This window comes from Pteronotus mesoamericanus, unplaced genomic scaffold (assembly GCF_021234165.1).
Source record: "Pteronotus mesoamericanus isolate MK-2021 breed Mesoamerican mustached bat unplaced genomic scaffold, CSHL_Meso_final contig_22, whole genome shotgun sequence".
Lineage (NCBI taxonomy): Eukaryota > Metazoa > Chordata > Mammalia > Chiroptera > Mormoopidae > Pteronotus > Pteronotus mesoamericanus.
This window is the reverse complement of record NW_026555090.1, coordinates 1,006,192-1,032,831: the sequence shown is the minus strand read 5'-3', so window position 1 is coordinate 1,032,831 and position 26,640 is coordinate 1,006,192. Positions and strand designations below refer to the sequence as shown.

At 49.5% G+C, this 26,640-nt stretch overlaps 1 long non-coding RNA gene and 1 other non-coding gene across 2 annotated transcripts; both read right to left on the bottom strand.

The window, feature by feature from the left end:
• Positions 1-12,491: 12,491 nt before the first annotated feature.
• LOC129068748 (uncharacterized) lies at positions 12,492-18,422 on the bottom strand. Its single transcript, XR_008528951.1, has 3 exons — positions 18,346-18,422; positions 13,800-13,951; positions 12,492-12,731 (listed from the first exon to the last, which is right to left on the bottom strand). It is a non-coding gene; the product is annotated as an uncharacterized LOC129068748 (long non-coding RNA).
• A 3,346-nt stretch (positions 18,423-21,768) lies between these two features.
• On the bottom strand, positions 21,769-21,875 carry LOC129068821 (U6 spliceosomal RNA). The gene has a single exon (XR_008528955.1). It is a non-coding gene; the product is annotated as a U6 spliceosomal RNA (small nuclear RNA).
• Between the last annotated feature and the right edge of the window lie 4,765 nt (positions 21,876-26,640).

The window sequence follows — 26,640 nt, the reverse complement described above, 5'->3', positions numbered from 1 at the left end:
TGGAGAACCCCAAAGACTCAGTCCCACCCGACTTATGGGTCCACCCAATCTACCTTTCTATATGGATAGCTGGTCTTGGCTTATGCTTCACAACTTACTAAATCTTCTTAAATAAGCAACAGCCAGCCTCAGTGAGCCCCCAGCCCCTGTACTTTGCTAACTGGCCCCAGTATCAGCACTAGCACCAGCCAGCCTAGATTCACAGCTTGGCTTTGCCTGGGAATCACCAAGCCCAGCACAAGGAGCAACCATCTCAGGTTGCTTATAGCTCAGGCAGGGTGGCCCAGGGCAAAACACAGGTAGGGACTGACCTAGGCCTGCACCACCCAGGAAATCTGGGAGCCTGTGCACTCAGTGGACAGCTACAGACCACATCAAAACACTGCCACCCTGCCCCTGCACAGAGAGTAGAGGTTGGTGGTAAATGGTCATAGCCAACCCTTGCTGCTGACTGGCCTGGGTAAATCCCTCCCATTGATCTGCCAACAGAAATCAAGGCTCACCTACAAGAGGAGGATGCACTCACCCACATAAAGGGTGCACCTCAAGTAGTACCCAGCTTGGGTGATAGGGGAGCCTGTGCCATTAGTCCCCACAGGACACCTACTACATTTGGCCACGCTACCAAGACGGGGAGTCATAGCAGCTCTACCTAATACATAGAAACAAACACAGGGAGGCTGTCAAAATGAGGAGACAAAGAAATATGGCCCAAATGAAAGGACAGTCAAAACTCCAGAGAGAGAACTAAACAGAATGGAGACAAATGCAATCAACTAGATGTAGAGTTAAAAACACTGGTTATAAGGATTCTCAATGAACTTAGTGAGAACATCAACAGCATTAAAAAAAGGGCCAGTCAGAAACTACTGAAATGATACACTAACTGAAATGAAGAATAATTTACAGGGAATCAATAGTAGAGTGGATGGAGCCAAGAATCAAATGAATGATTTGGAACATAAGGAAGTAAAAAGCAACCAATTAGAACAATAAGAAGAAAGAAGAATCCAAAACAATGAGGATAGTGTAATTAGCCTCTGGGACAACTTCAAGCATCCCAACATTCACATCATAGAGTACCAAAAGGAAAAGAGAAAAAGCAAGGAATTGAAAATCTATTTGAAAAAATAATGAAAGAAAACTTCCCTAATTTGGTGAAGGAAATAGACATGCAAGTCCAAGAAGCACAGAGAGTCCCAAACAAGGTGGATGCAAAGAGGCCCACTCCAAGACACAGCTTCATTAAAATTCCAAAAGTTAAAGAGAGAATCTTAAAAGCAGCAAGAAAAAAGAAGGTAGTTGATTTCTCAAAAGAAACTTTTCAGGCTAGAAGGGATTGGCAAGAAATATTCAAAGTCATGAAAAAGCAGGGACCTACAGCCAAGACTGCTCTACCCAGGAAAGATATCATTTAGGATGGAAGAGCAGATAAGGACCTTCCCAGACAAGAAAAAACTAAAGGAACTCATCATCACTAAGCCCTTAATATATGAAATGTTAAAGGGAATTATTTAAGAAAAAGAAGATCAAAACTATTAACATTAAAATGGCAATAAATGTTTATCTATTAACAATTGAATCTAAAAAACAAACTAAGCAAACAAGAACAGAGACAGAATCATGGATACAGAGAATGTTTTGATGGTTGCCAGATGGAGGAATGGGTGAAGAGGAGAGGGGATTAAGGAGTACAAATAGGTAGGTACAGAACAGCCATGGGGATGTAAAGTACAGGACAGGAAATGGAGCAGCCAAAGAACTTATACGCATGACCCACGGACATGAACAATGGTGGGGGGACTGCCTGAGGGAGTGGGGGGTGCTGGTGGAGGGGGCAAAGGGGGAAACTGGGACAAATGTAATAGAGTAATCAATAAAATATAATTAAAAATGCAAATGGCCCTCAAGGCCGGTAATTCTTTAAATGAGGGGAGGAGGTGAGGAGAGGGCTCTTCCCCTCCTGGGCTGTGGGCTTACTGTTAGCTTCTGGGAGGACAGTTGACAGCTAACGCTAAACTGACCCCTGGTGAAGGGAAGGGGGATGGAGCTGGAGCTGAAGTGGCCGGCGTGGGCCAGCCGGCGTGGGAGGCAGTCCAGAGCCCAGTGTTGTCTGTGCTGTTGGCTATGCAACACTGTTACCGGTGAAGTTCTTAAGGTTGGCAAAGAAAGAATTCAGAGCCAAGAACTCTAATTATAGGAGAAAGTTTATTTACAAAGTTACAGAGGTGGTAAAACCAAGCTGTAGAAGAAATGCACTCTGGGAAGAAGTTACAGAGGCTAAAGAAGGGCCCTTGGAGCTTAGGAGAGAGAAAGATAAACACACCTTGGATAAGGGAGCGGGGGAAAGGGAAGCTGTGGGCGTGCTCCTGGGAGGAAGAGAGCTCTGAGTTCTTCCTCTTGAGGGTTTCAAAGGCCGGGAGTTTAGAGAAGGGCTTAGGGGAGGATTGCAAGAGAAGACCAAAATGAGACTTATTCCCTTGACTTCATCCGTCCCTGGGTGTGGTTGGCACAAACGGCACTGACCCGTATTTCTGCAATTCATCTCCCTGAGTAGAGTGATTTAAGCTGTTTACCCTCTGGCTGGGGAGAAGAAGTTTAAACCACTTACTATTAAGTGTCCTTGGTTTAGAAAAAAATAGGCTTTTGTGGTTTACTAGATGGCTGTACGCTGCTCGGCCGGGAAACTATCTGCCTCAGTCCCCTGTTCCGCTCGCCCTGGCTGACTGGCCTGTCTCGGTACTAGACATGCAGAGCAGGCAAGTCCATGGGCACAGAGAGCGAGGGGCGCTTCCCAGGGGGCGGGCAGGGACATGGGGAGACCGCCAGTGGGTGTGGCGAAAATGTTTGGAGAGTAAATAGAGAGGCTGGTGGCACAACACTGTGAAAGTACTAAATATGACTGAAATAGTCACTTTAAAATGTTTAAAATGATACTTCTTGTGTGTATTTTCCTCAGTTAAGGGGACTATCCAGTCAGAAACAGAGCTGCGTGGCCCCAAGGAACCCATGTCCGTGGGCTCAGGAGATGCTCACAGGTCAGCGTCAGTCCTTACAGCCATTTCTAAGCACTTGCCGGGTAAGCTGAGGGTGGCTGTCAGAGCCCTGGTGACCTGGGCCTTATCACCGGTCCCTGTGGTCTGCAGTCGGGAGTCGTCATCATGGCAGGGGACCCCAAGAGTTAAAAATGGTAGCTTTAGTTATACTTGATAGGCTTAAGTGATTAACGCAGGTGGAAAGCTGTCATTCCAGGAATACAGGAACTATGAGGCGACGAGCAATTCAGCCTTGTGCCCCGAGGGGTCTTTAAGCCCTGGAGCTGGTGTCTGAGCCTCTGTGTTCCAGGGAGGGAACAGTTGCAATGCAGATAAAGAACTGCTGATCAACAGGTGCAGAAGTACTGGAAAAATCATCACAGAACTGCAACACTTGCCTGATTAACCTTTTTCTAAACCCCTTACCTATCCTTTTCTTCTCTTTATAAAAAGGCCACCTTCGGATGAGATGTTGCGATGGTGTTTAGGGGACATGACCCACCATCTTCTCAGATAACTACATCTGATTAAAGCACCCACAAGGATTCAACCCTTGTCTCTACTTATTGGTTCTGACAGTAACAGGCAGAATGACATCAGCTTTTCTGGTTTGACCTTCTGGTGACTCTGGTGGGACACCTCTGGGACTCTCTGGCCAGTCTGAGTATTTGGTGGGAAGTCTCATCGGCTTCCTGGCTGGGGGACCCCAGGGTGTTATTTTGAGACTCCCTGGCAGCTGCCAAGTATTTCAACTCGGGGACTCTCCTTCTCCAATTCTTGGTGCTCCCTGTTGCCAACTTCCAATTGAATTACTGAGTTTTCTGGTTCAGGGTTACAGTCCCAGGTAATGGCTTAGAACGGCTGTCAGGAATTAAGGTGCTTTCTGGTTTTTGAAATATCAGGATTACAGTGATATATCAAGATTACAGTGCCAGATTATGACTTAGAATGATCATCAGAAATTAAGGTGCGAAGGCTTGTGTGATATTATACAGCTCTGTATGGTAGAATGGGCGGGGGAGCCTCTGTTCCAGGAAACAGCCCTTTAGTCAAATCTTGGCTAATTGGTAAACCTATGCTATGACCTATGAATAAAAAGAAAATGGCTTTTTATTGTAATACTGCTTGCTTATATATAATCTGGATTCAGGAGAATGCTGGCCACTGAACAGGTTTTAAAATACTATACTATACTGCAATTAGAGTTATTTCGTCAAAGACCAGGAAAATGGGATGAAATACCTTATATACAGGTTTTTATGGCTTTATATAATAAAGATGCAGAATTGCAAGGAAGTAGATTAATTTTTTTCCCCCAGAGAAAAGGGAATTTGCCTGTGGCAGGTAGCAGACGCTGAGGAGAGGGACCAGGAATGTCAGGGTGTTCGGCTGCTGTGAGCACGGTCAGCGATCCCACTGCCCCTCCAGCCCTGGGGGGCATCTTCCTTACTCAGCTGAGGGAGCCAGAGCAGGTCAGCCTGAACTAGTCTCCCTCTCCTGGACCCATCGGGGACACAAATTCTGTGGAGGTCAATCCCCTGTTGGGGCAGGGCAATCGTATTGCAAGGGAAAAGGGCACGGGAAAAATGAGGGAAAATGAAGTCAGAGTCTGAGAACTTGGGAGTTATGTTGGGGAAAGGAAATGGCTGTGGCGATGAATGATGGGGCCAGAGGTTCAGTTATTGCAACAATGTATTAAAGACACGCCCCCTACCAGGAGCCTGGGGTAAAACTACAGTGGGGGGACAAATTATCAAGCTTTTTGATTGATACCAAGGCAACTTATCTCATGGTCAATAGACCTCTAGCTGAACTGTAACTAGAATTTCGGGAAGCCCTGAAAGCCAGTTTTCCTTGAAGCCATTAGAATGTGCTCTAGGAGATGTGGATTTCCTCTTCTGGGAAGGGATTTGCTATCAGCTCTGTGCTCAAATCACTTTCTTGAATAACAACAGCTCCGCCTAAGGTCCCTCCAGAGCATGCCCAGCAGTTCCTTAGGTAACCGCAGGAAGGAGGAGGAAAGCAGCGCTGGCTAGAAGAAATTGAGAATCAGGTAAACCCCGCTGCGTGGGCTGCTGGAAGGCCGGGGCTAAGCGAGCCTCCGCCGTGAAAGCCGACCTCAGACCAGGGACAGGGACTCCCGATAGGAGGCCGTACCCGGGCGAAAGGAGACCCTGGAGGGGATGTGCCCGATAATTCAGAAGTTTCAGGCATATGGGCTCATTTGGCCCTGCCACTCCCTGTACAATACAAGATTGAAGGGCCATAAATGACACTGTACAGAACAGTACACCCGGGCACAGCCTCTGGTATTCAGTTCTGGACTTAAAAGATGGTTGGTTTGGGTTTTTCTTTTTTCCATTCTGGTTGACTAAGACTCTCAACTGCTGTTTGCTTTTGAATGGCAGGACCCAGAATCTTGGGTCAAGAATCAGTACTGCTGGACAGTCTCACCTCAAGGGTTCAAGAACTGTCCTGTGATTTTTGGGCAACCATGAACCAGGACTTAAAAGATCAAAAACTAGGAGGAACTCTGTTACAATAAGTACATGCATCATTTAACTAATAGGACAGCTACCTGGAACCATGCGGCATCCTGTGGCTGTAAAGGATCGGCACGGAAGGCCCAGATTTGCCAACAAGCAGCAAGGTTTCTTGGGTTCGTGCTTGAACTTGGCAAGAGGAGTCGTACTGGACTTGTCAAAAAAACTAGATCACACCATGAGGGGACCTAGCCTGTGTTTCTCAGCACTGTACCCCTGACACCCAAGGCGGCCCCTCAGTGCAGTACATGTTGTGTGGTCGCTGGGTGAACGACGGAACCACGGGCCCCTGGCATGGGGCACCTCCCCAGCCTTTTCCCCGCGGCTCTGCGGCTCACAGCTGCTGCCTTCAGCTGCCTGCCCGGGCCTGGTAGTGGGAGGGAAGGGGGGTGGGGTGAGGAACTTTCAGGGGACCCCTGTTGTTCTTGATGCGGGAGGGAAGGCAGGAGTCAGAGTAACCTGGGAGTCCTAACACCCTGGCCTATCTGTGTTGGACTCAATTAGAAGGCGTGCTGACACCTTCCCTCCATCCCTGGAGGGGACCCAGCAGGGTCCGGCCCCGTCGGGCAGCCCTGCCAGAAGGAAGATATCCCCTGGATGTCAGGGGTGGAAGGGGAGGGAGCCTTGGGAACGCGCCTGCCTGCCTCCAATGTGACAGCTAGCACAGCAAGGGACCAGGCCAGGCAGGCAGATGATTGTGGGAGTTTAGTGACGTTGCTCTCTGTGTTCCCATTTGGTAAGATGCCCAGAGCTCTGCAGAACCACCAGCCACAACCCCAGGCATGTGCATAAGCAGCTCACAGTCTGCCTCTTCCTCAGGACGTTCTGGGTCACCACATGACCCAGAAATTCACTCCTAGCTATATACCCAAAGGGACTTAAAACAAGTGTTCAAACTAGAGCTGGCGCACAGACGTTCATAGAAGCACTAGTCCAACAGCCCAAAGTGAAAACAACCCAAATGTCCATTGACAGATGAATGGATAAACAAAGTATGGTCCATCTGTCCAATGGAGCATTGTGCAACCACCAGAAGGCAGGCCGTACATACACCTGCTGCAACATTGATGAAGCTTGAAGACGTTATGCTGAGTGACAGAAGCCAGGCACCAGAGGTTACATGGCATGTGCTTTCATTTATATGGAAATATCCAGACTAGACAAATCCATAGAGATCCACCACCCTGAGTGGGCTCAAATCCTGGCTTCAGCACTTCCTTGCTGTGGGACTTTGGGCAAGTCACTGAATCTCTCTGTGCCTATAAAATGGGCATGATGATAAGTTAGCTGCTTTATGGTGTTAATGGGAGAACTCATGACTATCATTGCAAAGCACTTAGAGTCACGTGTCTTCTGGTGTTCTAGGAGAGTTTGCACTTTTCACTCTTATCTAGATTTTTGGAAAATCTTCACTGAGAAGCCACTTGGACCTTGAAAGACAAATAGGGTTCACTAGATGGGGAGGAGAGAGGCTAATATTAGCCATCGCCCACGAGGGCCAGGTCTGGGGCCGGGGATTTTACAGACCTTCTCTTAGGGAATAAAGGTTCCCCAGCAAACCTATGGTGGCTGCTACCATTGCTCCCAGTTTGCAGAGGAGGAACTAAGGCTCAGAATGGTTAAACCTCGCCAAAGGTCACACAGAGTAGAGGGCTTGAGCCAGGCCTGATTCGGCACCAGGCCGTCCCCTGGCCACGGCCTGCAGAGGGCCGCCTGGGGGCGGCTTCCCCGACAGAGGGGTGGCAAGTGAGCAGATTCTGCAATTGGCTGACCTGGTACACTTTTCCTTTAGTTTTCTTTCCTTTTCAAAAAATCTGATCCTACAAAAGAAGGGAGACCAGTAACTCTTCTCCTAGGGCGGCAGGGCTCCCTCCATCCCTGGGCCTCGAGTGGCATCAGCTTTCAGATGGAAGCAAACGGCTGATTTTGGAAAAAGCCTGCCTCTCATGCTGCTCCCTGCGCCTGGCCTGCCCCACTCTCAGGACAGAGGCGGGAACGTAAGGGTGGCCCCTCCAAGTTCTCTCCTTCCGCGAGCTGCACATGCTGCCGACGCAGAAGCGGAGGCCCAGACAAAAGAGAAACTTCAGTTTTCTCTTCTGATCAGTGGAGATAACAGAAGTGTCTGTGAAAGGAAAAACAAATTCTTGTGGCTGGTCTAATAATCAAATAGACATGAGACAGATTGGCAAGAGAAAACACCAAATTAAATACATAGCTATGGATGGGGCCCCACATACAGGAGAGTGTCAGAGACCCACAGGCAGGAGGACTCGGAGACAGAAAGGGAATGTGGGTGTGTGACCTTCTGAGCCAGGGCCGGGGTGGGTGCATTGGGGGCCTCAAAGCGCCTTTGCAGGATGGTAAGAAGGGCAGGTGCTTAGAGAGTGGAAGTCTGCCCTGCCCTTAGAGACAGGTCCGACGAGGTTGTCCCTGATAATCTCCCATTGTGGGCAAGGCCTCTGATCCAAGTTCTTCCATGTGGTCAGGGAAGGGCAGAAGTTTCTCTTGAGCCTGCAGCTAAAATTGCCTTTAGCTCAAAATAATACACACACCACCGAGGCAGATCTCGGCGGGGCCCCTTTGAACCCCCACCTGCCCCCAGCATTGCCGAGAGGATTAAGCGGGCCCGACAGAGGCAAATACCACTCACGAACCCTGGGAGAGGCGCTGCCCGTTTTACGGGTGAGGCTCGGAGAGGTTAAGGCGCTTGCTGGCCTGGAGGCCCACTCACGGCAGCCGAATCGGGGCTGAACCCATCCTTTCGGACCAAGCCGTGGCGAGCTGAAGGGGGTTGAGGGGCAGTGGTGAGGTAGGGGGTGCCCAGCGGGAGCCAAGCAGCTGTGGGGCCTGGGCCGGGGGGCCCAGAGCAGGGAGGGGACTGGGGAAGCCGCTGGGGCTGCTGGGCAGCGGGAGCCTGTCTGCACGCTTGGTGTCTCGACAAGCCACCAGCCTCTGATGTTCCCAACTGTGCCCGGCGTTCCTGCTGAATCTGCGGAGCCACCTTTCCCCTCATCTGCCCGATGTTGCCCGACCCGGACATGGCGGCAGTCGCCCCTGGGCCTGGGCAATGGTTGCGGGGGCGAGCGGGAAGCTTCAGGGACTGGATCCCCAGGCAGCGGGTCCGCCCCACCCGGAATGCTGCCGCCCCTGCCTCTCCTCCCCTCTCTGCGCCTGGCCCCCAACCCCACGATGAAGCTCCGATGACTCCCGCTGCCAGCCGCCCTGGTCCTGATCTTGGAGCGCCATCTCGGCCAGCATTTGCTCATACATACTGAGGACGCGTTCCGTGCCCACCTTCCCTCCTCCACATGCAGCTCTGAATAGACCCGCCATTTGTCTCCTGGGATAACTGAGCGCTGCCCACGGTCCCCAGGGAAGGAGTCGAGCCAAGACTCAGATCCAGGAGCCCTGAGTCCAGGGCCCTGGCTCCTTCCCCAGGAACAAGTGTGCTTCGTCCGCCCTGCGTGCTGCTGCCACCTGGGCATCTGGGGCTGGCGGCTAGGAGGCAGAAAGCGCGCTGGGCTGGTTGTGACCTCGCCCAGGCTGCCTGGTCTCTCAGCCTCCGGGTCTGCTCTGTGAGATGGAAACAGCCTCGGTTCTGTCAAATGGAAATGCTTGTTCATAAATGGCCAACGCAGCACTTCCCCTAATATCCAAAAAATGGAAACAATCCCCATGTCCATCCACAGACGAATGGATAACAAAGAGGTCTTTCCACCAATGGTATATTACACAGCCATAGAAAGAAGAGAACCCTGACACATGCCACCACGTGCATGGACCTCAAAAACAATCCACTAAGTGAAAGAAGCCAGGCACAGAGGCCACACAGTGTATGGTTCCTTTTACATGAAATGTCTGGAATAGGCAAACCTATTTATAGAAAAAGCAGGCGGCCCAGCGCTGTGGGGCTGGGCTTCCCGTGAGGGTGGAGACGACGCTCCAGAACTGGCCGAGCTGGTGGCTGCACAGCTCTGCAAACACACAAAAGCCATGGAATTGTACGCTTCAGATGGGCGAGTGGTAAGGCAAGTAAATTGTTTCTCCATAAAGCTGTTAAGAAGTGGAAATGCTAATAATAATACCTACCTCTTCGTGTTTCCGGGGAGATGAGGGGGGATAAGTGAGGGCTTGGCACGGGGTCTGCACGCAGCCAGCGCTCGACCGCTGCGCGAGGGCGGGGCCGCCCACCGGCAGTGCTGCTTGGCCGGCTGGGGGCAGAGCGCGCTCCTCCCAGAGCTGCACCGGAATCACATTATACTGCGATGCCCAGGCGAGTCAGGGTTTGAAAAGTGAGGAACTGCGCGATAATTCTATCGTTAGTCCAGGGCAGGGATTCTCACATTTGAGAGCCCATTGGAATCCCTCAGAGGGCTTCTTTGAACACAGAGCACTGGGCCCCATCCTGAGGCCCTGAGTCCATAGGCCGAGAACCAGCATTGCCAGTGTGTTCCCAGATGCTGCTGCTAAAATAGTCTCTGATCAGACGCACCTGCCCATGCCCCCGCCATCCCGACCACAGGGTGGCTGCTGAGCCAAGGAGACAGCAGGTACAGGGCAGGTCTTGGGTCCGGCTGCACAGGGAAGCAGGAGCCTGCACAGTCCCCTTGCTCAATGGGCCCCGCTCCAGCCGACCACCCAGCATCTCGGGGTGGGCCTGCGTGTCAGCGCCTGGGCAGCTGGCCTGCCGATTCCCTGGTGCCGCCAGAGGTGACAGCTGAGGTGCCATGCAGAGCAGAGGCCTTGTCAGCAGGCGGAGTGGGAGGCCCCGGCACGCACGGGCGCCCCAGGATGTCACGCTCCCGCAGGCCCAGGCCCGGGGCCTCACCAGGTCTGACCGCCGTGCGCCGAGGCGGCAAGGGGTCGCCCCGCAGCGGGTCCCTGCTGGATTCTGTTACAACACAAAACTTCAACTGGGTAAACTTGAAGCTCTAATCGGCTTTATTGAGTAATTCGTCAATCAGGCAGCATCCCATCTAGTGAACACAGGTATACTGAGGAGTTGAACAGAACGGAAGGCTTTTACAGGCAGAAAAAAGGGGGAACAAGAACGCTGACAGAGTGGGTGGTTTCCAGCCATGCCGCCTCCCCTCAGGGGAGGCAGGGCCTCGCCAGGCCACCCAGCTGGTTCAGACCCCATAGCTGGGAGCGGCTGGGACTGCCGTCAGGCTGGGTGCTCAGGCTTCATGGGGCTTAGCATGGCGACTTTACTTCAGACTCGCTTCTTTTTAAGTTTCAAATACAGAAGAGATCGGGAGCAGGAGGAGGCCCTGGAAGGGAGCGAAACAAAACAGCCTGGACTGAAACCCGACCTCCTCCCCTCTTCTACACACAGAGCATTTCAATAGCAGCGGCTGCCTCTCCAGCCCACTTAGAAAAACTCCCACCCAAAGCTATTCTCTTTCCTGGTTGTTGAGGGGAGGGGTTTTTTTTTTTACAGAAAAACTTATATTAAGCCAACTCCAAATAAAGCTCATTAAGACAGGGTTTGGTTAAAGCTGCCCTGTGTTTAACGGGCTTGGGGCTGGACGTGGCAGACACGCTGGCCTTGGAGTCCATTCTTGGTCCCCTGTGCGGCCAGGGCTGTTGCTTCTTCAGCCTTCACCACTGGCTCCTCCTGGGTCTGGGGAAGGGGCGGGGGTGCTGTCGGGGGCCCCTGGGCTGCTGGGGGCGTGGCCACACCGGAGGTTCAGGGTAGTTTTGCAGGAGCTGCACTTCGCTCCAATGTTACCCTTTGCCTGGGACTGTGGGGGCCTGTTAGTCACCGTTCTGTTCTTACTTCCCAGTAATTTCCAGTCCTGGGAACATAGGCTCAGAAGTAAATGCAGACATGTTTAATAAGGTCACAGGCCTGCTCAGCAAATGGTGCCACCATAGCAAATGGGGCCCGCTTTGTCCTTTCAGAGCACAGGCAGGAGGACGCCATCTCCTGTCTAAGTGGAGGAAGCTAGGTTTGGGGGTAGAGACCCAAGGGACCACTCTGTACCGATTAGGAAAGAGGCCTCTACCTCCGGGAGTGCGGCTTGGTCGGGGGGGCGCAGGCGGGTCTTCCCCTTGGGGCCCAGCGAGCCGGGGGCTGTGCAGGCCCCTGCTTCCACATGCAGTCGCCAAAGCTGAGCCCCACTGGAACCCAAGACCCGCTCTATACCTGCTGTCTCCAAGGGTCAGTCTTCCCTGGACCTTTTGCACAAATGGAACTGAGACAGAGATCAGGTCACTGGGGAGCAGTAGGGAGAGGCCATCAGAGGAGGTTGCTGAGGCAAAGGATGGGATTGGTTGAGAAGCTGGACGCCTCCAGAACGCATGGAATTGCGGGTAAGAAGATTTGAAATAAAAGAAGGGCTCTCAGGCTCTCCCCCTCCAGGTGCCTGGATGGCCGCGCTGCAGCGGCCCGCATTTCCCAGCGGGCAGTGTTTTGTACCGGAAGGAACCCTGGGCACAGCCTAGGAGCGGGCTGGCCTGGCAGGGGGTGGCACGGTTATTCTTTGCGTGTTCTAGAGGGGACGGACTCTGAGGCAGAAACCTGCCATTCTTCCAAAATTGTGTAGCTTTTGTATATTACATTGTTTTAGTATGGAAACCAACCCTATAGAAATAAGATAATTAAAACAGGAGAATGGCAGAACTCAGGAGTTTAGCCTCAATTGATAGGCTTAAGTGACCAATGCACATGGAAGTCTAGGCTGTTATTCCAAAACCGTGATGCTTTTGAATAAAGGTTCCTTTCCTTTGTCACCAAACCTTTTCAGAATTTTGCCCAGAGGGTGCGGCGGGCAGCGGGCCCGCTCGCGGTCCGGTAACAGAGCTGCACTAGGGGCCCGGGCGCCCTGCCGCACCCTCCCCCGGCACCACACCAGCCTCCACCCAGGCAAACGAGACATTCACCCATCAGACACTCCGGCTGACTGTGCTCGGCTCCGGGCTACGCGCTGGAGACACAGCAGAGAGTGGTCTCTGCAGTTCAGATCCAGCCTCTTGGCAGAAAATCATCTCTTGAGAAATGAGGCGACGATTCAATGTTGAAGAAAACGTAGTAAGGGCTAAAATTAAGCGAGCCCTCCCAGGTGCAGTGACAGAGCTTTGTGACAGAGCTCCCATTTGGTCCTCGGCAGCCCCGCGGCCTGGTGGCAGGATTCGCCGTGTCTCTGCCAACCTGTGGAGAATTTTTATAAAACCTCATGTGAACCAGAGGATATTCCTGGAAACAAAATCTCAACAGACTGAGAAAAATGCTTCCTAGAATGAGAGTTTGTAGTTTCTTTTATGCATTTGCAATTAAGGCAGGAAAGTGTGAAAGATTAAATGAAGGTAGGAGAAAGCAAGGTGGGGACCGGGTCACAGGGCAGCTACCAAGAGCCCGTGCGCTTCTGAGGGTGGTTGTGGCTCTAAGGCTCTGCGAAAGGCGATCACTCAGGCTTTTCAAAGGTGTGTCGACCTAGACACACCAGAGCAATGGACAGGGCTGACTGAAGTTAAAGATAAACCTTTTTCCAGAGAAATCATAGGCCTGGGGTGTGACTCTGACCATACCTGCCCAAGTAGGAACCGATGATCAGATCATCCTGTGAGGCACCCACAGAATCTCCTTTTCACCTAAGCTCCAGGAGATATTAACAAAGTGACTATTTACAGCGCCTTGGGTAGAGTTACAGAACAGTCCAGAGGCTCCCAAAGAACAGCCGCTGTAGAAAGCTGTGACCTCCCATAAGGCTGCCCACTGTGAGGCGTGGCCTGAGGGAGGAGGCGGCCAGGAAGAGGCTGCCTGCTGTCCCTCCGGCCCCTGCTCTCTGAAGACACCTCCCATTGGCCAAATCCAATGGAAGCCAGAAAGAAGGGAAATGCAGCTGAAAGTAGTAGAGGAACTCAAGAGTTAGAGATTTTAGCCTTAGTTGATAGGCCTAAGTGACTAATGCCTGCGGAAAGCTGTTATTCCAGGAATTGGAATGCATGACCTAAGTGATTCCAGGAGGTGAGAGCAATTCAACCTTGTGTCCCAGGGGGTCTGCCTGCCTTGGCGCTGGTACCTGAGCCATTTGTGTTCCAGGGAGGGAACGCCCATGATGCTGATCAACAGATAAAGAAGTACTAGGAAAATCATAGGGGGACTGGAACTCTTATCCAATTAGCCTTTGTTCCAAACCCCTTATCCACCCTTTCTTCTCCTTGAAAAAGGTCATCTTGAAATGAGATGTTAAGACATTTTTGAGGGTGCATAGCTCACCATCGTCTCAGGTCGCCGGCGTCTGAATAGAGTGCCCGTAAAGTCCTCATTTCTACTCATCGCTTCCAGCGACAGGGAGCACAAATGCTGACTTTTCCGGTTTCAAAGGGTCAGCGTCCGGGGCATGGCAGGGTGACGAGTGGAGGATGAATCTGGAGGGACAAACATTATTAACCCCACTTTGCAGATGAAGAAATTAAGGTCCAAGAGATCTGGTGTCTTGCCCAAGGTCACATAGCTTATAAGTAGCAAAGATGGAGCACCATGCTAAACAGCCCCTGGAAGCACAGGGGGCTGTACAGCCTCCAGGCAGAGGCTGTGTGTCCCCAGGAGCTGAGTGCTGGAAGCAAAGTAGGGGTGGGAGGGAGGAAAAGGTGGCATAACGCTCCAGACAAAAGAAATACAAGGGCAGAAGAAAGACTGCAGCTTAGAGAGCAAGAGGGTGGCTGGCACCAAGGCAAGAACTCTGGGGAGGCCACTCTACTAAAGCCTCTCCCAGAGCTTCCGTGAGGGTTAACCTGACCTAGTTTGCATTTCAGGAGGATCACTTCAGGGTGAGGTTAAAAATGCAAGAACAGCGCTTACAGGTGCAGATGCCTGAGCGTGAAGGCTGGCCGTGGTGGCGGAGAGCAGAGCAGGCTGGAGGGCTGGGGTGCAGGGAGAGGAGGAGACCCAGGTGGCCACTGGATTCGAGGGTGCAGACCTGTGTCACCACTGATTGAAATGGGGGAAGAGAGAGCTTGGAGGGGTGGGGAGTGGCGTGTACCAGTCCAGGTGTCACAGGGGGGCACAGGTAACCAGGTTCTTGGTGATCGCTGACAAAAAATTGAACCGAACACACAGAGTTCATAGCAGGAAGTGAGAGAAGGCAGATTTACTGAGCCACACAGAAGATGGGAGCAGGCCAACTCTGAGCAGAGCGGAGCAGCGCAGAGCTGAGCAGAGAAAGTCTAACAGGGCTGACCTCAGGCCCAGAGGGCTTTTATTCTTACAGGGCGGGTCTCTCCTGGCTGGTTTTGGCAGGGCTTTTATTGTGCATGTACACGTAGTTATTTTACTTTAAAGTTACTGTGCATGTGGTCTCCCATGACTTCCTTGATTGGCTACAGGAAGGGGTCCCAACAATGCTAATTTATTCTAATGATATCATAATGAAGCAGGGGGTCCTGTAGCATTCTCTGTGCAGGTGCATCCCTGATTCACTAGGATTCAGTGCTTTTCCAAAAAGCAGGAACTACCAGTCTTAGAACAGGGTCTCTGTCCTTTAATGATGTTTTTTATCTTAGCCCTGGGGCACCTCTGGAGTTTCCTCCTTCTCATCTGCTACCGCAAAGGTTCTTACTCACAAACAATAGTACTGTGGACAAGAAGAAGGGTCCTATGGAAAGTAGCCTCCGATCTGACCATAAATCCCTGACTGGGCAGGTACAGTGGGTAGCCAACCCTGCTCTTCTTGAGCAGGAGATTTATCTTTGCCTTGTTCATTGTTTCTCTGTATCTAGCTTAACAAACCTTTGAAATACCCCCTTTTCAGGCCCATTCTTCTAATGTAAAACCACCCTCTCAGAACCCTGAAGAGAGCACATAATCTTAACTAACCCGTAATCCACCCCCACCTTACTTTCTTCCACCCTCTGTAATCTCCTTACGTTTCCTCCTTAATTTCAAATGCACAAAAGAAACTGTAAAACTGCTATTCTTCATAGCATGTGAGATCTTGCTTCCTGGCATATGTTGTCATTTTGGCTCAACTCATAAGAATTCTCTATAGGTTTGGACACTTCTCAGGTCAGCAGAACCCAGGCAAGGCAGTTTGGGCTCAGGAGAGATGTTGTGAAGGATAAAGTCAGCTCATCGGAGGGGGCCAGGAGCTCTCCGGGTGGCAGCCCAGGAGGACACGCCCCCAGTGCCCGGCGCCAGGCGCTGCAGCTCGCAGTGTGTGCTGCCACTGGGTGTCCCGGGGCCCAACCTCCTCAGAGAGGCCCCTGCAGCTGCTGTGGTATCTCGTGCAAGGTCATGTTGAGACAGGACAGTAAAAAGCCAGGAAAATTCCTTGGCAAGTGGACTAGGGAAACTGAGAGAGAAAGCTGAACACAGTGGCCAGTTTACAGCAAGGGACAGAAGGTCACCTCCCTGGAGATAACATCTAGGCCTCAGTTGTGTTCCAGCTCCAGGAAAAGCAACAAAACCAGGTGGGCAACTCCAGGACCAGCTGCAATGACTAAAGACCCCCTGCCCTGTCGCTGACCCATCAGTGGAGACCAGGACCCTGAGATCTGGGTGCCACCTGGAGAACTGATGAGTGTTTTGCTGAGACCCTCCCCTGCGCTCTCCCCCAAGGTTCCCACCTGCAGGAGAGAGATAAAAGCCTCAAGACAAAGGACCCAGCAGGCCTGCGCTCTCCCTCTGGGGAGCAGCCGGGGCCATTCGCTTTTCCTTCTCCCCCCCAGTTCTTTGCCCACAGGCATGCGTCTCCTAAACTCTAAAGCAGCGGGCTGCTGCCCCTGGTCCCAGGCTGATCCCCTGCCCCGGCCCCAAGGCTCGCTTTCTTCTGGCTTCCCAGTGAGCTCAGGCAGCCCCGCCTGGGCTCTCCTGGTGCTTCTTCTATGCTAAGCCCTTCCTTGTTTCACTCTCCCCAGCTTTAACAAACGCATGCTCATAGTCACCTGGACTCATGTGGTGAAATCTTTTCTGCCTGAAGCGAAGAGCCCACACACTGCAGCGGGCCTTCGGCAGACCCGCTCAGGGCCAGGACCCTGTCTGGTAACAAAGTGAATGGCCAAGCTCAGATTTCATGGGTATGTTTAGTTGCAAAGGACTCTGGGAAGCACATTTCTGTTTTACAACATGGGAAATTTCCAAAACCTAAGGAGGACATTCAAAAGTGCTAGTCAGTCCAAACGCATGACCAGTGTTGACCAAGGAGGGAAGACGTGCGTTCTGCTTGCATCGTGCTGAGGCTAAGGGGCTTGTGAGACACCAGTAGACGTACTCAGGAGTTCTAGGTGCAGACACAGGCTGGAGCTCATTGGGAAGTGTGGGCCATGTCATTTACATCCCTTTTCCTGAGAGATTTTAAAGAAAACTTCCAGTGCTCTTTGAAAATCATGTGAAGAATTTTAATCCTTGCTCAGATCATGGTTAAAAAGTATTGTGGATTTAAGAAATTATGTATTTGGTTGTGGTATGATTGATATATTGATTCATTTACTGAAAAAATGTTAAGATTAACTAACATATGGGTTTGGATTGAGCTGGACAAATTCAAACTTTGCACTTGAATTTGAGAATCAGTTTCTGACCTGCAAAAAATCGCATAGGCACAGGTTCCCCCGCACCAAGCCCTGGTAGGTGTGGACAGGACGCACCTTGCCTTCAGAGAGCCCAGCGTCACCCTGGCTCTGCCTCTGAGCTTCAGTGTAAAATGGGGTTAAGAGTCTTCTCTCCATGCAGATATGGAACAAATGGAAAAATAGGGACAGTGCTTGGCTCACAGCCTGCCTGCACGCATCAGGCAGTAAATCCACGAATAGGTCCCCACTCTACATAAAAGCCTTCATATTTGTGAAGACAAGTATCCAAATGAAAAATTTTAACTATATCATTTATAAGAGCATCAAGAACAAACACCCTTATGAACAGTCTAATAAAAGACATGTAAGACCTCTACACTAAAAATTATGAAACATTTTTGAGAGAAAAATGTAAAACTAAATAAATTGAGAGAGAAATTTTAACAGTGGGGAACTGTAACCCACCCCACGATTCTTTTGACATTGTTTCTGTAAGTGCTGACTTGGTCTAATAAGAATCCTAGGAACTAACTTCAAAAGATACAAACTCCAACTGTGTCATCCCAGCCCTGGAAGATCTGCTGACCTTCAGCAGTAAAACCAGGATGACAAAAACCAGGGTGGTCCATACCAGACTATCACGTGACCAGTTTCAAGGTCCTTATCAGAATGGACTGTGCTTGTCTGTACTTAGACAACTTCTCAGCCCCTGCCCCTGGTCTCTTGGTTCTGTTCCCCTCTCCCTCCTTATAAAAACCTCTCTCTGCCTGCACTGAAAGGTGGAGATGGGCTTTGTGACATGAGTTCCCCATCTTCTCAGGTGACCGCCACTTGAGCAAAGCCCTTCCCTTTTCACCAGCACCTGCCTCATGAGCTTGGCTTTCATTGCAGCAGGAAGCCGACCTATGTTTGGGTACAATACCATGTTCTTGGCATGGAAGATTCAAGGTTGTGAAGATGTCAGTTCTACCAAAACTTATCTGGAGACCTAGCACAAACCCAACCAAAATCTCAAAAGGTTGGTTTGGTTGTTTTTGTAGAAATTGTCAGGCTGATTCTCAGTTAACATAAAAATACAAAGGGCTGAGAACAATCAAGGTGGTGTTGAAAAGAACAAAACTGGAGAGCATGCCCAACCTGACAGCACGGGTGGTTTTGAAGCTCTACTCAATGAGATGCTGTCGGATGACACGGGTGACCAAATAGCTGGGAGAATAGAACTGAGCCCAGAAAGAGGCCCACGTGGAGCTTACCTAATTTACGGTGAAGTGCAAGGAGACAGGGGTGGTCTTTTCCATAAATGGTGCTAAGTTGATGGATGTCCGTATAAAAGAGATATACATCTTGATTCTGACCTCACACCATACACAGAAAACAGCTTCCTGATGAACTGTAGATTATACAGAAAGGTAAAACATTAAAACTTTAAAAAGAAATCATGCAAAACCTATGCCCACACAGAAACTTGTACATGAGTGTTCATAGCAGCACTGTCCATAATAGCAAAAAGTAAAAACAACCCCAGTGTCCATCAAAGGATGAACAGATGAATAAAATGTGGTCTATACAGACAATGGAATATTTTTTGGCAATAAAAAGGAATAAGCTTTAGCCCTGACCAGTGTGGCTCAGTTGGTTGGGCATCATCCTGCAAAACAAAAGGTCGCCAGTTTGATCCCAGTCCAGGGCACATTCGTGTGTTGCAGGTTTGGCCCACCATCGGGGTGCATACGAGAGGCAACTAAACGATGTTTCTCTCTCACATCGATGTTTCTCTCCCTCTCTTTCTTCCTCCTTTTCCTCTCTCTAAAAATAAATAAATACAATTTTAAAAAAGAGATAAAGTTCTGATTCAAAGCTACGATATGGGTGAAACTTGAAAACCTTATGCGAATTAAAAGAAGCTAGTCACAAAAGGCCACAAATTGTTTGATTCCATCTATAGGAAACGTGAAGAAAGGGGAAATCTATCGAGACAGAAAGTAGATGAGGGGTTGCTTAGGTGTGGGAGAGGGCGAGGGACAGGGGTGGGGTGTGATAGCTAAAGACATGGGCTTTCTTTTTGAGGTGGTAAAAATGTTCTCGAATTGACTGTGGTGATGGTTTCACAACTCCGAATATCCTAAAAACCACCCAGGTGTGCACTGTAGATAGGTTGCTTGTTTAGTACATGAATTACTTCTCAATAAAGTTGTGTTTGTTTTGTTTTTAAAGGGAGAGAATATCTTTATGATCTTGGAGAAGGTAATGGTTTCCTGGGACACTAAAGGTACTAACTATAAAGAGAAAATGTTAAACTGAGAATGTTTATTCATCAAAGACACCGTTAAGAGTGTCTAAGAAAAAGCACTCCGTCAAGAGGGAGGAGATACTTGCAACACGTATCCAGAATACAAGGATATAAAGAGTCTCCTATTTTTTAGGCTATTATTTTAGTCCCTTTACCCATTCCTGACATGCCCCGATTCCAAATCCCTTCACCATCTGGTGGCTGTGGCCAGCACTGTTGATGGCCATCCCCAACCCCCTTTTTGTAGCTTCTTTGTTCCCAGGATCTCCCTTAGTCCTAGGCTAGCTTAGATGGGTGGTCAAACAAGTGGCCATATGACCCAGTTCTGGACCAAGACTTGAATTAAAGTCTCTTCCGAAGCTTCTGGAGTGACTCCTGAATTTCAGTAAGAGGGATGATGCAGGGAGGGAGACTGCAGGCTCAGTCTGGTGCCCTACTCTCCCTGCCTTGGACACAGATATTATTTCTAGGGCCACGGCCCTCTCCGTGTAACTAGAAGAGCAGAGTTGAGCGTCCCGGGAGTGGAGAGGCCGGAGCACAGATGGCGCGTGTCCCTCAGGAGCACCGCTGGGCAGTGCTGTCACCGCTCGCCGTTGTGGAAACCCGGCCTTCCACTTGTTTTATTCACTGGTGCTTGTGTTTTCTGCTACTTGCAGCTGAACGCACTTCTAACATCTCTATTATCATTATTATTTTTCTTTATTTGTTGTGATCTCTCTTAACATTTAGCACTCAGAATTGACCTCAGCATCCATTCGCCTCCTCCTCCGTCACAATAATCCCCAATCCTGACTGGAATCCACATTGTTTTGGTGCTTCCAATTCCACACCTGGATCCTAGGGTAAAGCTAGTTACACAACTCCCTCTATGCTAATTAGAACATTCCACCCCTGGCCACAGTGCCAAGTTGGCCCACTTAAGGTCACTCTTTCCTGGGACACTGGATAAAAGCCACATCTTCTTCCCTCGGAGCCTGAATATGGGGCCTGCAGCCCTGGGAGCTGCGGGCAGCTCTCAGGACCATGGGACAAAGTCTCCCACACAGGAAGCAGAACAGAGTCAGCGAGCAGGGCCTCCAAGCCCTCTCTGACCCTGGGGCAAGCCCTGCCTGCAGCAGCACTGTCTGGGACTTTTCAAGCTACTTGAGCCAATGAATCCTCTTTCTTGTGACTTGCAAGTAACAGAGACACAGCAGCTCTATTAACCTCTTCGACACTGATAAAATGCCTTCGGTAACTAGCCACAGTCATAGTAGAGGTGTAGCAGCTGTGTTTCCTTACCCAATTATCTCCTCCACCTCACCTGGCTCTGGACTCCCATTTCCTTCCATGAAATGAGAGACGGCTGGGCGACCAGACTGAACGGCTCTTTCCAGCAACAACACACCAGGAGTCAAGGCACCTGGGCCCCTTCCCCTCCAGAAAGCAGCTCAGGGAGGCTCACCTGAGCCCCAGACTCCCGGAGTGGAGCGGCAGGGTGGCCTGGACAGGGCGGTTAACTAGAGCTCTGAGTCCTGCCTCCCCCTGGGATCACCCCTCTCCTGGACCCACGTCTTCCTGGGGTTTTGCCCTGACCCACAGTGCCAGTGGCACTTCTGCAGCCAGGACACCGTTTCTAAGCTGCTGGTATCCCGCCCAGAGGTGGCCCACCTTTCCTTCAGCTTCCTTTCCCTCGCTGCCAGTCACACCAGGGCACCCCAGTGAGCCCTCTTCTCCAGGCTTTGCCTGTGCCGTGCCCTGCCTGTAAAACCCTCTCTGCCCTGCTCTCCTGGGCTGCAGCTCATACAACGCTTCCACCCCTCGGCGTGCAACCTTTCACTCCCCTGGCGTTTCCCATGGCGTTTGCTCGACTGCCCCTGAGGCCTCGCGCATCTGTGCCTTCGATTACAAAGTTGTCACACCTCTTTATTTTCATTTTCTGTATGAATTTTTATGGTAAAATATACATAGCAAATTTTACCATCATAACCATTTTTTAAATTAAAAAAATGTTTAATCACAGTCGACATTCATTATTATGTTAGCTCAGGTGTACAGCACAGTGGTTAGACATTTATGTAACTTACAAAGTGACCCCCCGGTAAGTCTTGCACCCGCCTGCCGCCATCCACCATTATCGCATTATTATGACTCTGTTCCCTAAGCTGTACTTTACATCCCTGTGACTCTTCTGTAATTGCCAATTTGTGCTGCTTAATCCCCTCACCTTTGTCACCCAGCCCTCTAATGATCCCCTCCCAACTGTATCTATGCATTTCTGTTTTGTTGGTGTGTTTAAAGACCAGGTGGGAGTCCCGGAGAGCGGGGGCCCAAGCCCGGGGCGGGTCTCTGAGTGGCCTCTCCAAAGCCCAGCACGCAGACACTGATGCCTGCCCGAGGCACTGCACAAAACGTGGAACGCGCCACGAACTTGGGTGTCATCCTGGAGCAGGGGCCACACTAACCTTCTCCGTATTGTTCCAAATTTAGTGTATGTGCTGCTGAAGCAAGCACTGTTCATTTGGTGTATTAGGATGCACATATAAGTTAAGTCATACGTACTTGTCTTTCTGTGCTGGACTTATTTCACTTAGCATAGTACCCCCTAGGTCCATCTGTGTGGTCACAAATGATAAGATTTCATTCTTTTTATAGCTGAGTAATATTCCTTCATATACGTATGTACCACATCTTCTTTATCCATTTGTCTTTTGATTGGAACATTTAATACATTTGCATTTAAAGTAATTATTTATAGGTATGTAGTTATTTCCATTTTATTGTTTTCTGATAGTTCTTGTAGTTCTTCTCTGTTCCTTTCTTATTCTCTTGCTGTCTTCTCTTATATGGTGATAATTTCCTGTAGATTCCTTTCTCTTTATTGCCTGCACATCTCTTACAGGTTTTTGGTGTGTGTCACTATATGCTTCATACCAAGCTCTGTTTATAGCAGTCAATTTTAAGTTGACGGTCACTTAAATTCTAACACATTCTAAAATCACTACCATTTTTACTCATCTCCTCCACGTTTATGTTTTTGTCATTATTTTTCCTTCTTTTTTGTGCATTTTTGTGTGTATCCCTTAATTGACTGTTGTAATTACACAATTTTCCTACTTTTGCCTTTTAAGCTTTGCACTAGCTTTAGTGTTGGTCGATACATTGCTTTTATTATGTGTTTGCTTTTGTCAGTGAGAATTTTTTTTGTGATATTTTATTCATACTTTTTTATTTTTTTCTTATTCTTCTTAAAGAAGTCCCTTTAACATTTCTTGTAATACTGGTTTGGTCGTGATGAACTCAACTCCTTCAGCCTTTTTTTAAAAAAAGATTTTATTTATTTTACTTTCAGAGAGAGGGGAAGGGAAGGAGAGAGGGAGGGAAACATCAATGTGTGGTTGACTCTCGTGTACCCAACTGGGGACCTGGCCTGCAACCCAGGCATGTGCTCTAACTGGGAATCAGACCAGCGACCTTTCAGTTCACAGGCCAGTGCTCATTCCACTGAGCCACACTATCGAAGACTCAGCTTTTCTTTTTCTGGGAACATCTTAACCATTTTTGACCGGCTCCATTTCTGGCCTAAGCCAGTTCGCCCCTCCTTAGGCAGCCCGGTGCTCCCGGGCTCAAGGGATGCTTACCTTGACCTCCTAAACTGCTGGGACCATGCCTAGTTTAACCTCTTGTTTTTAAGAAGAAGTTTAGCCCTGGCCGGATGGCTTAGCTGGTGGAAATGTCTCACACACGAAAAGGTAGTGGGTTCCATCCCTGGTCGGGATGCATATGGGAGGCAACTGATCAATGTCTTTCTCTCTCTCATCAATAAACATGTCCTCAGGTGAGAATTAAAAAAAAAAAATTTTTTTTTTTTAAAGAGAGAAAGTTTCTTTAGGAAGTCACAGAGGTAGAAGTGAGCCATAGGAGAAATGGGCTCAGGAAACAAGTTACAGAGGCTAAAGAAGCCTGGTCTCCCTATTTTTAAGTGCATACCTCAGTGGCATTAGGTGCTGTCACATTTTTGTGCAACCATCACCCCATCCATTCACTGAACTTTCCATTTTCCCAGACTGAACCTCTGTCCTCGTTAAGCATCAACTTCCCATCCCCCTCCCTCTCCTCCTGGGCGAACCCACCCTTCTTTCTGTCTCTGTGAATCTGACTGCTTAGGTGCCTCATATTAGTGGAATAATACAGTATTTGTCCTTCTCTGACGTAATTATTTCACTTGATATAATGTCTTCAAGGTTTATCCATGTTTTAATACTTGTCAAAATCCCTTCCTTTTTAAGGCAGAATAATTTTCCATTGGATGTACAAGTCACATTTTGTTTATTCATTCATCCTTCAACGGACACTTGGTTATTGTGAATAATGCTGCTACAAACACAGCTATACAGATATCTGTTTGAGTCTCTGCTTTCAATTCTTGTTTTTTTCTTTCATTCCTCTGGTTTTGGTCTGGCTGAGGGTGTCTGGGCTTTCCTCTGGGTTCCCGGAGGGGATGGACTTTGAGAGAGTCCGCCATTTTCCCAGGTTGTGCAGCATGTGAATAAAAACCTCTTTTCTTTCTCACCAGCCTCTCTGCCTCCAGAATTTGCCAATTGGTGGTGGGCAGCCAAACCTCATTTTTTTTTGGTAACACACCTACATGAGAGAATTGGAGACCCCAGAGGCAGGGAGGTCCAGAGACAGAAAGGGAATGCGGGTATGTGACCTTCTGAGCCAGGGATGAGGGAAGGTGTGTCGGGGACCTCAAAGGGTCATTGCAGGATGGTAAGAACAGATGCTTAGTGAACAGAAGTTTGTTCTGCCCTATAGACAGGTCAGAAGAGGTTTCTCTGATAATCATTTATATGAGCAAGGTCTGTAATTCAAGTTCATCTAGGGAGCTAAGGGGTTGGGGGCAGGAGTTGGTCTTGAGGCTGTGGTTAAACCTGCCTTTAGCTCAAAACAATATGTCTACCACAGAGGCACATCTTGGGGTGAGTCATTCAAACCCCCATAGAATGATGAGAGCTGATAGGCAAATCCTCATCTTCCCAACCCTCTGGGTTGGGACAACCTGAAGTAAGTTGAACACAGTCACCCAACAGGTCCCTAGGTCCCCAGATGGACTGAACCCCAGCTGCCCACAGAAGTAAACTGCTACACTGACCAGGTGCCTCAGTTAGTTGGAGCATCATCCTGTACACCAAAAGGTTGTGGGTTTGATTCCCAGTCAAGGCATACACCTAGGTTGTGGGTTCAATCCCTGCTAGGGGCATGTATAGGAGGCCAATCAATGTTTCTCTCTCACATCCCTCTCTCTTTCTCTCTCTCATCCTCTTCCTCTAGAGTCAATAAATATGTCCTCAGGTGAGGATTTAGAAAAAAAGTAGCCTACTCATCCCTACACCCCGTAATTGGACCCCTACTCCTAACACATAGCACCTGGCATTACAATAAGAGCTAACATTCAATTGCATGCCCGTGATGACCCAGGCCTTCAATAATAAAATAAGAAATCTTTACTCCTCATGATTTGTTTTGAAATCAGTCAAGATAATTATTCTATGCTGCAGTAATAACAATAAAACAAAACAAAACAAAACAAAAAAACCCAAGTCACAATCATCTTTCTTTGAAGATTTTCAGGAACACAGACCTGGTGATGCTCTGCTGTCTTATGATACCACCACCTCAAAATGAGGCCTTAGGTTTTGCCCAGGCAGAAGTGAGGACACACTGACTCTCCAGGAAGGAGCATCAATCATGTCTGCTCTCGTTTCATTGCCCAAGAAATGAGCAGCTGGCTTTGGGGAGTGGTGGGGTGAGCACGTACCTCCTGTGTGCCCAGGAGGTGAGAATAGGAGCTATTGGTGAGCACTAGTCAAGCTGGTCACAAAACCATCCTTCTTTTGCTGCACTTGACAGAAGAGGCACCAAGGTAAAGGGTCCATGGCTAAGCCACCTCTCCAACTCTAGGCCATGGTCCTTCTGAAGATTTGTGAAGGAAACTCTGCTCTCTACCCTGCACTCACCATCTCTGAAGCAACTACTATTGTTGCATAATGGTGCACCCCAAAACTTAAGGGCTAAGATCACACTTTATTGTTTCTCACAATAAACAGACCCAGTGTCTGTAGGTCAGGAATTCTGGAAGGGCTCAGCTGGGCAGTCTTTCATGCAGTTCGTCCTAAGCCTCTGGGAGCAGGCCTACATTTTTCTCTTGGTGTGACCTCCAAGCTTATCCATGTGAACTAATTGGGCTTCCCCACAGCTTGGCAACTTCAGACAGCTGCACCACTTCCATGATGTTCTGGCAAAGAAGTAGAAACCCGTATTGCCTTTTCTGTCCTGGCCTCACAGTGCTTTGCACACATTCAATTGCTCCAACCTAAGTTATTCATCCACTCAGATTTGAGGGTAAACATAAGGTCACATTGAGGAGAATGTTGGTCAGAAAGGCTTTGGTGTGACCACCATGCCCTGCATCAGAGCGGGTAATGGGGTGAACCTTTGCTACATCCTGAGAGACTGCCCCCACACTGGCAATGGAGAGGTGCTGAAGCTCCTGAACAGGACTTGCTCAGAAATCACCTCACCCAGTAGCTGGCCTCACCCCACGCATCAGCGCTGTGTGGTTTCAGGCTCCATAAGTGCTGTTAGTATCTGGACTGAGGACATGGAAAATGGTGGCACTGAGGGACAATGAAGGGACTCCAAGTGCCATCAAGACTGCGTGAGGCCAGCAGGGTGGTCATCATTACCTCACTAACAGATGTGTGTAGCCCAGTGTCACACCGCGTGCAAGTGAGTTGTAGAGTCAAGATTAAGACTCAGGGCTGCTGACTCCCATCCCCACAACCTCCCAATCCACAGCAAGAGGCCTGCCAGGGCCCTTCCTCAGGGGCAAACAGTAGAGCTTCTATAGAGAAATCAGTCAAAGAGACAGAGGATGAGGGGGTGGTAAAGGGAGGAGGCCACCTCCCCACCACACGTATCTCCGGAAGAGAAAAAGTTCTTAATCACTCACAGTTAAATGAGAATCAACGTGTCCAAACTTCTCTTTTTCACATTGTGGAAACTAAGGCACAAGTTGGGGAAGGGGCTTGGCCAAGGTCACCCAGGTGGTAAGCAGCAAAGCTGGGCCTGACCTGGTTTCCTGAGTCCCTGCCCCCACTCCCCCAGGGTGAGCGGTCAGGGAATAGGACTCAGCTCAGTGAGACAAAATGCAGATGTCATCCTGTTTTCCAAACAATACGGCAGGAACCCCGCTGTTAATTTTTTAAATTTCTGT